This window comes from Haplochromis burtoni, unplaced genomic scaffold (genome assembly GCF_018398535.1).
Source record: "Haplochromis burtoni strain Fernald_Lab_line unplaced genomic scaffold, NCSU_Asbu1 Contig_29, whole genome shotgun sequence".
Lineage (NCBI taxonomy): Eukaryota > Metazoa > Chordata > Actinopteri > Cichliformes > Cichlidae > Haplochromis > Haplochromis burtoni.
The window spans coordinates 2,569,600-2,579,413 of record NW_024582390.1 but is presented as its reverse complement, the minus strand read 5'-3'; positions in this window follow the sequence as shown (position 1 = coordinate 2,579,413).

Sequence of the window (9,814 nt, the reverse complement as noted above, 5' to 3'; positions counted from 1 at the left end):
ATACAATTAGGACTGATTTCAATTCCAGTTCACTAAACACAGTCTGTCAACTAGCTTCACTGTCAATGTTTAAAAATGAATAAGCATCATTTACATTGCTGTTTCTATAACACAAGAAGAAACCTTGAACACTCCATAGGCTGTTGCACGTGGATATGGGACTATTATGTGTATCTTTGTCTTAAGGATCTTAGGCAGGATCATCAAACTGTTTCTGCAGGCATTTTTTATACTAATACCCAACTGAATGTCCTTAGAGCCAGATTTTGGTCAGAGCACAGCTAAGAAGAAGAATTTTACTAAAAATGAGTGACTTGCCAACAACTTAATACAATCTAAGTAAGTAAGTATGTAAAATGTATTTATATAGTGCTTTTGATAGATAAAAATCACGAAAAAACAGAAACAGAAATATAAATAAAATAATATAAAACAATGGAAAAAATTAATTACAAGTTCATTTGTAGAGAAATGTCTTCAGCTGCTTTTTAAAAGAGTCAATGGAGTACTGTGCAGTGTCTGTGCCTACATTGCACAAATGTGTAGATAGGGTTTGTAGATATACTAGAACACAGTCTGTTTATGTAGAAAGTTTAAATATTAATTGCACCATAAATCTTATAGATTCATAATATCCTGTTAAAAACTCTTTGCCATACACAGACGAAAAGCAGACAGACTAATCATGAATTCTACAAATTATCCACTGGCAGGGGAGTCTGTTAGTAAAATCATTTAAAATCATTCTTTGGTCTGAACAGGTTTTAATGCAAGATCTATTTTGTATTTTCATAGTGGAGAGAGGAACAGATTGTACAAATAATACACTAATGTTCACTGCACTGAGTTATATGCAGTAAAGGGTCAAATGAGCATCACTGGCTAAAAATTTAAGAGATACATTTTTACTTTTTTTTCATTGGTTAAAAAACAAAAGGACCACGATGTGCATTCATATATGCTGGGTGAGGTGACATGCTTATGTCAAGTGTCCTGGGTTTTCTAATAGAGCAACAGCATGAAGTTTAGCGATGTCGCTTATAAAATCTTACATGTAATTTGTTGTGGTGGCCACATGATGTCAGCAGAGAGTCATTCTTTCCCACTTACACCACAGTGCTACGTGCAGTCATTCTGCAACCTTGAAAATGTATTTACCCTAAAAGTCAATTTTATTAATATTGCACCAGTTCACAACGTTATCTAAATTTACTTTACACTGTAATGTAACGACCCTACAGTTTTAGAGAGAGATCAGATGATCCCCAGTGAGCAAGCACTTTGTGATGGTGGGGAGAAAGAACTCTCTTTTAACAGGAAGAGACCTCTGGCATCAACAGGGTCAGGGAGGGTGAAGGATGAAGGTGAAGGAAAAACAGGAAGACAGATGCACACTGAGCGTTCTCAAACATCGACAAAAGACTACAGTTGATGCAACAGAAAAAAAGACATAGGAAGAAAAAAGATGGGTATGTGGAAGTGCTCAAAGCATATTGAGTGGTTCCCCAGCAAGTTATAAGCCTAAAGCAGCAAGACTGGGTGGTTCAAGGTCACCTGATCCAGCCTTAACTATAAGCTTTATCAAAAACAAAAGTTAATAGTAAGACAAAGAATAAAAGTGGCATTTCAGCAATTCCACTTAAGCTATTTGTGTAAGTGTTTGTTCTTGATATTCACCATGGAAATTGGAAGAAGTTGCCAAACAGCCAGGTCTCAGTGGCTTTATACATATCAGGAGGTGCATCTTCTAAGTCGCCCTACTCAGTAACCTGCTCAATTTAAATCCACTTATTGTCATAATTAAACTTGTGAACATTAGCTTATATCTATTTTATTCTGCAGACATTGATTTGTTTCCTCAAACTATTTAAGTTTTAAGGTTTATTGTTGCCACTAGTGACATGTTTCAGTGCACAACATTGCCTGGAGCACTACTGTCATGTTTCAGTGCACAACTTTAATTACACAGAGTGGAATAACATTCACACACATGCTTTAGACCGTTTAGACTGTGCAAGTGTCATTAAACTATTCAGCAGAGACTACACAATTATTTTGGGCATTAAAGAACACAGTTATGTAAATGTTCAGAATATGTGTTACTTTGATTACATTTGAAGCTATAATACTGTACTTTATAAAACTATAATCATTCAAAGCTGAGAGTGATATATTCTGTTCCCGCTGCCTTCTAAGGCATGTAGCCTGAGTTCACCCCTGTGTGCTTTATACCTTGGACCTAAATATAATGAATTGCATTTTCACCACTTATATCACAGTAAGATAACCCTGCCACAGGGGGGCCACAAGCCATCGTACTCATCCCAAACCCGAATAAATGGGAAGGGTAGTGTCATGAAGGGCAATTTAAAAGCTTTGCCAAATCAAACATCAAGAATAAGATTTCCATATCAGTTGGAGTCCGGGTTAACAACAACCGCCTCGAGTGCTGTCGGCCAACATGGTGCGGGTGGAAACTGTGCTATTGTTGGCCAAAGACAAAGGAAAAGGAGAGGGGGGAGGCATGCTCAAAGGCAGTGTGAGAGAAGAAAAGGCAGAGTGTGGAAATGAGAGAGACTTTAAATGAAGGGAGTAAAGGTAAAAGGAGGGAGTTGATGATATAATTGAAAGAGGGAAGGTACATATATTGTGTGTGCAGGGGACAAGGTGGAAAGGAAGCATGGCTGGGAACATTGGAGGTAGAGTCAAACGGTTCTGCCATGGTACTGACAGGAAGAGAAAAAGATAGGGATAATCTTGAAAGAAAAGAATATAAATAGTGTTGTGGAGGTAAGAATGTTTACAGACAGGATCATAAGTTTGAAGCTGGAAATTGAGGACTGATGCTGAATGTTGTCAGTGCATATCTCCTACAAGTTGGATGTCAGAAGAGGTGGATGAAGTGTGAAATAGAGAGTATCTCTGGGGGGTGAGCGAGTGGTAACTGAAGCAGACTTCTATGGACATAGGTGAAAGGAATAAAAGTGGTGAACAGGGGTTGGGTGGGTATGGTCTTGCAGAGAGGAATGCAGAAGGATACATGGTATTGGATTTTGCAAAAAGAATTGCTGTGTTCAACATATATTTCAAGAAGAGGGAGGAACCCAGGGTAATGTATAAGAGGAGAAGAAGGTGGACAGATGGTGGACTACATCTTATGCAGAAGATGAAATCTGAAAGAGATGCTAAGGTGGTAACAGGGGCATATGCAGCTGGGCAGCACAGATAGTTAGTAGCATGACTTCAAATACCAGAGCTAAGTGAGTGAAGGAAGTGAACGCAGAGTTTAGGGAGGAGCTGAGAGTGTCTCTGGGTGGTTGGGAAGAGTTACCAGATGACATGAGAAAGTACATGTCACATTCCTGGGTCTATTGACCCAGCGTTTTGAGTTTTAGTTTATTTGGATGTTTTAAGTTCTTTAGGATAGCTAAGTTCATTTGTTTATTAGTTTCTCTTTGTGTTTTTCTACCCCTGTATTTAAGTTTCCCTCTCCCTGTTTCATGCTGCGTATCTTATGTTGTCAAGTTTATATTGTCTTGTCTACATCTCATGTTTCCTGTTTTATTTTGAAAGTCTGTGTCCTATGTCAGTGTAGTCAGCTTTGCTTCCTTTGTCTCGTTATGTCAGACTAGTGTCAGCTGTTTCCCCATGTGTTTCCACTTCCCCCTAATCACCCTTGTGTGTATTTAGTCTGTGTGTTTCTGTTCGTTCACTGTCAGGTCGTCTGTTGTCCTTTGTGTCATATTTCCAGGCTCTGTGCTCTAGGTATTTTTGTATCCATGTTAGGGTTCATGTTTTGGGTTTCTATGTTATCTTAGCTCTCCCAGTTTAGGTTATTGTTTAGCTTCTCCTCTGCATTTTGTTTTGTAATGTTTTCACCAGCCTTAATAAACGGCTCGCTTTCTGTTAACATTTAAGTTTTGTTTCATGGTGTCTGCATTTTGGGTCCTCTTCATAATACATACAGTCTGCCTCTGCCAGACTGTGACAGTACAGCCGAAGTGTTGAGGGAAACTGCCAAGAATGTGTTTAGTTATGCTCTGGACAGAGGAAAGAAAACAAGGTGATAGTTGCTGGAATAGCAAAATAAAGCAAATAAAAATGTTCATCTCTAGGAGATGAAGAAAGAGAGAACTAGCAAAGGCAAAGGAAACAACTAATACTGAGTTACTGGAAATATACTGGGTGAAGCACTGAGAAGGTTGAAGGAGTACTTTGGGAAGCTGAGGAATGAAGGAAAAGAGAAAGGGGAGGACAGATGAAAGAAAGATGGTAAATCAGGGAGTGAAGAGGATTAGTAAGTGAGGACAGTTATGAAGGGTGGAATAGCACTAAGTCCAGGTGAGAGGAAAGCAGACTTTTTAACCAGTTTGTCTAATCCTGAAAGGATGAATGAGGAACTGACTAGTGTATTAGTACAGAACCAAGAACCATGGTGAAATGCAGCGTAGTAGTAACTACAGAGGGAGGGAAAAGGTTGATGAGTCATGCGGGAGTCCCATAGTAAAGAGTTTTTGAAGCTAGGTTAGAAAGAGAGGTGACAATTAGCAAGCAACAGTACGACTTTATGCCAAGAAAGAGTTACACATAACATGTCTTGAGAGCACTGATGGACAAGTATACAGAAAGTCAGAAGGAGCTGTACTGTATCATTTTGGATCTAGAGAGGCAGACGGCAGGGTTCCAAGAGAGGAACCGTGGTTCTGTGAAAATTAGGAGTGGCAGGAAAATATGTGAGGGTGGTGCAGAACTGCAAGGACAGCAAGACAGTGTTTAGGTGTGTGGTAGTAATCACAACTGGCAGATGGGTTTGCAATGTTGATGGACAGGCTGACAAATGAATTCAGGCAGGAGTCTCCGGGCACCATAATGATGAAAGCCTGCAGAGGTGGAGGTATGTACTGAAAAGAAGAGGAATGAAAGTGTATTGAATAAAGTCAGAATACCTGTATGTTATTGTGAGGGAGACAGCACTGCTATGATATCTGGTTTGGAAACATGAAAACAAAAACACTAACAATAAGACAAGAGGTGGAGGCATCAAAGCTGAAAGATTTTTATGGGGAGCAGCCAGGATGAGTGTGAGTATATCAGACAGGGCAGGGCAGGTCGAGTGGTTTGGAAACAAAGTTAGGGAGGCAACGCTGAGGAGGGATAGTGGATATATTGCAGGAAGAGAAGAGGAAGATGTATTCTGGATGTAAAGAAGGAGGACATGCAGAGCGTTGGTGTGACAGAGGAGAATGGTAGGGATAGAGAGAGATTGAGATGATCCCCTGTGGCAATCCCTAAAGAGAGTAGCCAAAAGAAGAAGAAGAATATTACACAGGAAAATATTGAAGATCTGAGAGAAGTACAGTACCTCACAAGGGAGCATTAATTAAAAATTATTTTAGTGGTTGGTGTTAGTATTTTTTTTTCTTTGAAGCAAATAAGGAGGAGACGAAGCCTTGAGCAATTTCTTATTCATTCCCAATGATTCTGTTACCTGTTAAACCAGCATTCACACTTCTGGTGGGTGTATATCTCTGTAGGGAAAGCTATGAATGTAGCTGTCTATCTTCATAATCATATGGACAAAGATCTAAGCTTTTATTTTTAGAGTCATCATTTTCCAATATTTTTGGCTCATCCATGAGAAAAATTACTCAAAGATAGCCTGTGCATGGTTTACGCAGGCTGTCTACGCATGCATTAGTTAGTTCAGATGCGGAGACGGACTCCTTATATTGGCTGTCCTCCAGAAACCGAGCTGTGAAGCCAGACTACTCGCAGTAAGAGTCCCTTGTGTGTGCTGTGCCAACCAGACAGCTCATGAAGAGATGGCATTTTTGTTAAGCATGATAGAGACTCAATTGGTGACATTTTGCAATACTGACAGATCTAACTCTCCATTAATCATATCTATAGAGCGTTTGTGTTAACCAATACACCCTGTTGCTTAAAATAAGGAGTTTATTTTTTAATTGTAAAATAATGCACAAGCAATAGTGAGCTATGACAAAAAACAGGAAAAATATGAGAAAGGCAGCGCTATAGAATAATTTCATACTGAGAAGTCTACATTGCAAAGGGGGAGGGGGCAGTAGCACATCTGCTGGGACACACCAGTTTCCATGGTAACCTTTGATCACAGAGGGGATAACTGAAATGAGGTAATCACTCCATTGAATCCTGCCAGCAGTTTGACAACAGTGAGAACGAACTGCTCCTCCTCAAACTTGGCAAGAGCACTGCAACAGCTAGAAATTTCTGCACACCTTGATGACATTTACAAGTTTCTTCTTGTGAGATTCAGTGAGATTCACTGTCACGCGTTCCTATAGGAATACAATGCTGTCAGTGATATCATATTCAGTATTTAACATGTGATTGGAGTGATTTCACACAGCAGGAAACAAAGCATGGATGTCTGGAGTAATCGCATCTTTATAACGTGTCTTTTCCCAACTTGACTGTGAGTCATTATCATGAGCTGCAAAAAACAAGCACTGTAATATCAGAGAGTGTTTCCAGCTAATGAGTTAGCTCTTTAGAAACAATTGTTACTTCCCTCTCCCTTCTGCACTTTTTTTTGCGCCAGCAGTAGCAGGAGTCATAAAACAGTTGCTGATTATTTCCTATTAAGTGATTAATCTGCAGTCAGATCTGAAGGTCATCAAAGTGATTCCAAATGGTGGTGGGGGGGGTTGTCAGCACTGGATTTTAATTGGCATCATTTAAATTATTCATAAAGGTAAATTGTTTCTTAGTGGGAAAAGGTTCACTGATGGTGGCCTTTGCATGTCATCTGGCATTAGTGATCCAAATAAACGATCTATAATCATATTTTGCTGTAGCCTTGGAGAGCCATTTCCTCTCACAAAAAAGTGTCATTCTGCTGAAGCTGGTGACCTCAGTGGGGAACTTCTACCATTAGGAAAGGATGAAAGGCTTTTAATGTCACTTCAGGTTGTTTTACATACATCCCAATTACTTCGCAGCGTGAGTGATGACTGGCGTTAATGTCACTTATGATCTTAATGATCTGTTGTTGTTGTTTTGTTTGGTAATCTGAGGAAAATCTTTTCTTTTCTTTTACACAGAGCCTACAAGTATGTGAGATCCATCCATAAATATAATTTGTCCCCTGGCATGACTTGTGTAAGCTTTGTGCATCACGACTAATTCTCCTTCCACTGCTACTCTGATAAACAACAATGGATGGCTGACCTATACAAGATGTCTGGCTTTGTGTTGAATCAGCAGTCACAGCTTGGACAAAGCAAGCCACACGGATTCACTATCAAATGACTTCGTTGCCTGTTTGCTGGTGGCAACATATGGTGCTTGTGCCAAGAGACTGCATCTGTATTCACACAGGGCCTAACACTGGGAACAGATGCTGCAGTACTTCTGACCCTGCAAATTAATGGAAACGTGATACAGGATGCTCAAAACAATATTTGTGCACGTGGTAGCGAGAGAGCATAGCTGCCGAAGCTTTAGCTTAGTATATTTTTCATGTAATTTGGAGAAACCATTTATGAAAGCACATTTTTTTCAGGCCATGTAATAGGTCTAACATTTTCACTAGTGCCTAAGGGACAAAGCACTGACCTCTGGCGGATTAAATGATATTGTGAAGTGACACACTAAGCCAAAAGTGCAGGGTGGCCCTTTTTTTCTCATTGGGGGCAGATGGTGCAGAACGTGTGCTGCCATTTATGGGGTAAGGCACAGCAGTGGGTGCGGCAATAGCACTCTGATGTTTTGCAGTAGTGGATTATTCTCAGAGATAGGGCCGTAATGGTTTATATGAACGTTGAGTAAGCCCTGCAAGTGTGCACCATCGGTGCAAGTGTACGTATGTGTCACTGTACCACAGAGAGGAAAAGGAGAGAGGGAAAAAAAAGATAAAGGGAGACTGAGAGACAGAAAGCGCACTACTGCCGTGAGACCTGGATTAGGCTCTGGACAGTGCATGCTGCTCTGGTGGCTCAGATTGCTCTAAAATCTCAGAGATTATGTGCAACGACTGAATGAATGAATGAATGAAAAGGCGTGTGATTTTCAAAATTACCATACAATATCTAGAAATGCATGCCATTTGATGTTGTTAAAAAACACCTTATGATTTATTTAAGAATGCCATTCTATAATGCAATGCAATGTAATGCCTTTTGATATGACACGAAGATTGTGATTTTTATGCACAACTTCTATTTCCACCTTCCTACTAGTGACAGTTAACCACAGCTGTGGAACGGCAGTCTTTGTCTGAGCAGGTATGCATTCATTTTGTTGCTCAAATGATGGATGCCATCTAAGACAGTGTTTTGAAACTGGGTGCTATTTCTTCACGAAACCACTCTCAGAATCACTCAAACCTGAAACTACTGTAACCCAACAGACCAATTACTAACCGCAGCGCGATCATATTGTTTGCTACATGGCATGACTGCATGTCATTGTTGGAAGATTTAATGCTGAGAACTCTATAGTGCAGGTTTGAGGTTTTGCTTAATATCACATTGATAACTGAGTAGAGTGCATTCGGTTCATCGGATTGATGATCTCAACTTGGACTTAATGTAAACTGTCATATCTGATATTCGGTATTTAACATTTCCACATGACATAATTTAATGCATGGGGCTTTTAACCCCCATTAGCCACTTAGAAAATTAAATACATATGAATAGAAGTTTGGCTAATAGCAATGAATTAATGGTAATGTGTAAAAAAAAACCCTTTCTTTATTTTCGCTCTCCTAGCAAACCAGCACCGGCACAATGCGATTTTTTTATTTGATGTAAAAAGTTTGATGTAATATATTACATTAAATAATAATTTGTCTAATTCACAAGTATGATGCAGATGTATTGTGAGGTGAACAAGCATGCTGAAGTAGTAGTATGCGACAGAACCAAGGCACACAGCTCGTCATGGCACGGGAACGTTATTTTCTCTCAGCTAATACCACACAATCATGCACGCATTGCTACCCTTTGCTTTTACAAGTCAGCATATATGCCAGTATTAATTAGTTGTGTTCATAGAAGTGAAATACACATAACAACGATATTTCTACATTGGTCATACCAATGTAAGCAATGGTTTCAACCACTGTGTCAAGCCATGCATTGTACACTTAATCAAATGAATTTTCTTCCCAAAATGCAAAGCTTTTTTTTTTTTTTAAAAAAACCAACTTAATTGTTAGTGAGTTATGGCTTTCCTTTGAAAGGTTCAGCTCTGTTTTTTGTTGTGAATAATGGATACGAGTTTCAGACTGGCTTAATGCAACAGTGATCTGATAAAATACACCACACAAGGCCTGGAGAGGTCTCCATTTATGGGTACGGGAGGCGGGGGTAGGGGTGATTATATTGTGCATGTTACTGTACCTTCAAGTACCTTCAAAGTCAAAAAATGCTTTCTAAGCTAACTTCTAAAGTAAACTCTTGTTCCAGAACAGTTCAAAACAAAAAAGCAGATACTTCCACACGTGTTTGCCCCAATCCTCAAAATGTAGGGCAAAAGAACAGGAGTGTTTTCATCTTAAGACACACCTGCAGCTTGGCACAGCCTCTCAAGAAGTACAGTGCAAAGCAACAAAATAACACACCAGACAAGGTTCAAAGGCACTGTAAATACTAAACTGGAATATGATAATATTGTGATGAAAAAGATTAAATAGGCGCATAAACCACAAAGCAGGTAATTGCATGCTCGCTGGAATTGAAATAAACAGGTATAAATATTTAAGTCCTCACTGACAGTGATGAAGTACACCATGTATGATCTGTGAATGTGATCATGTCATGTGAAG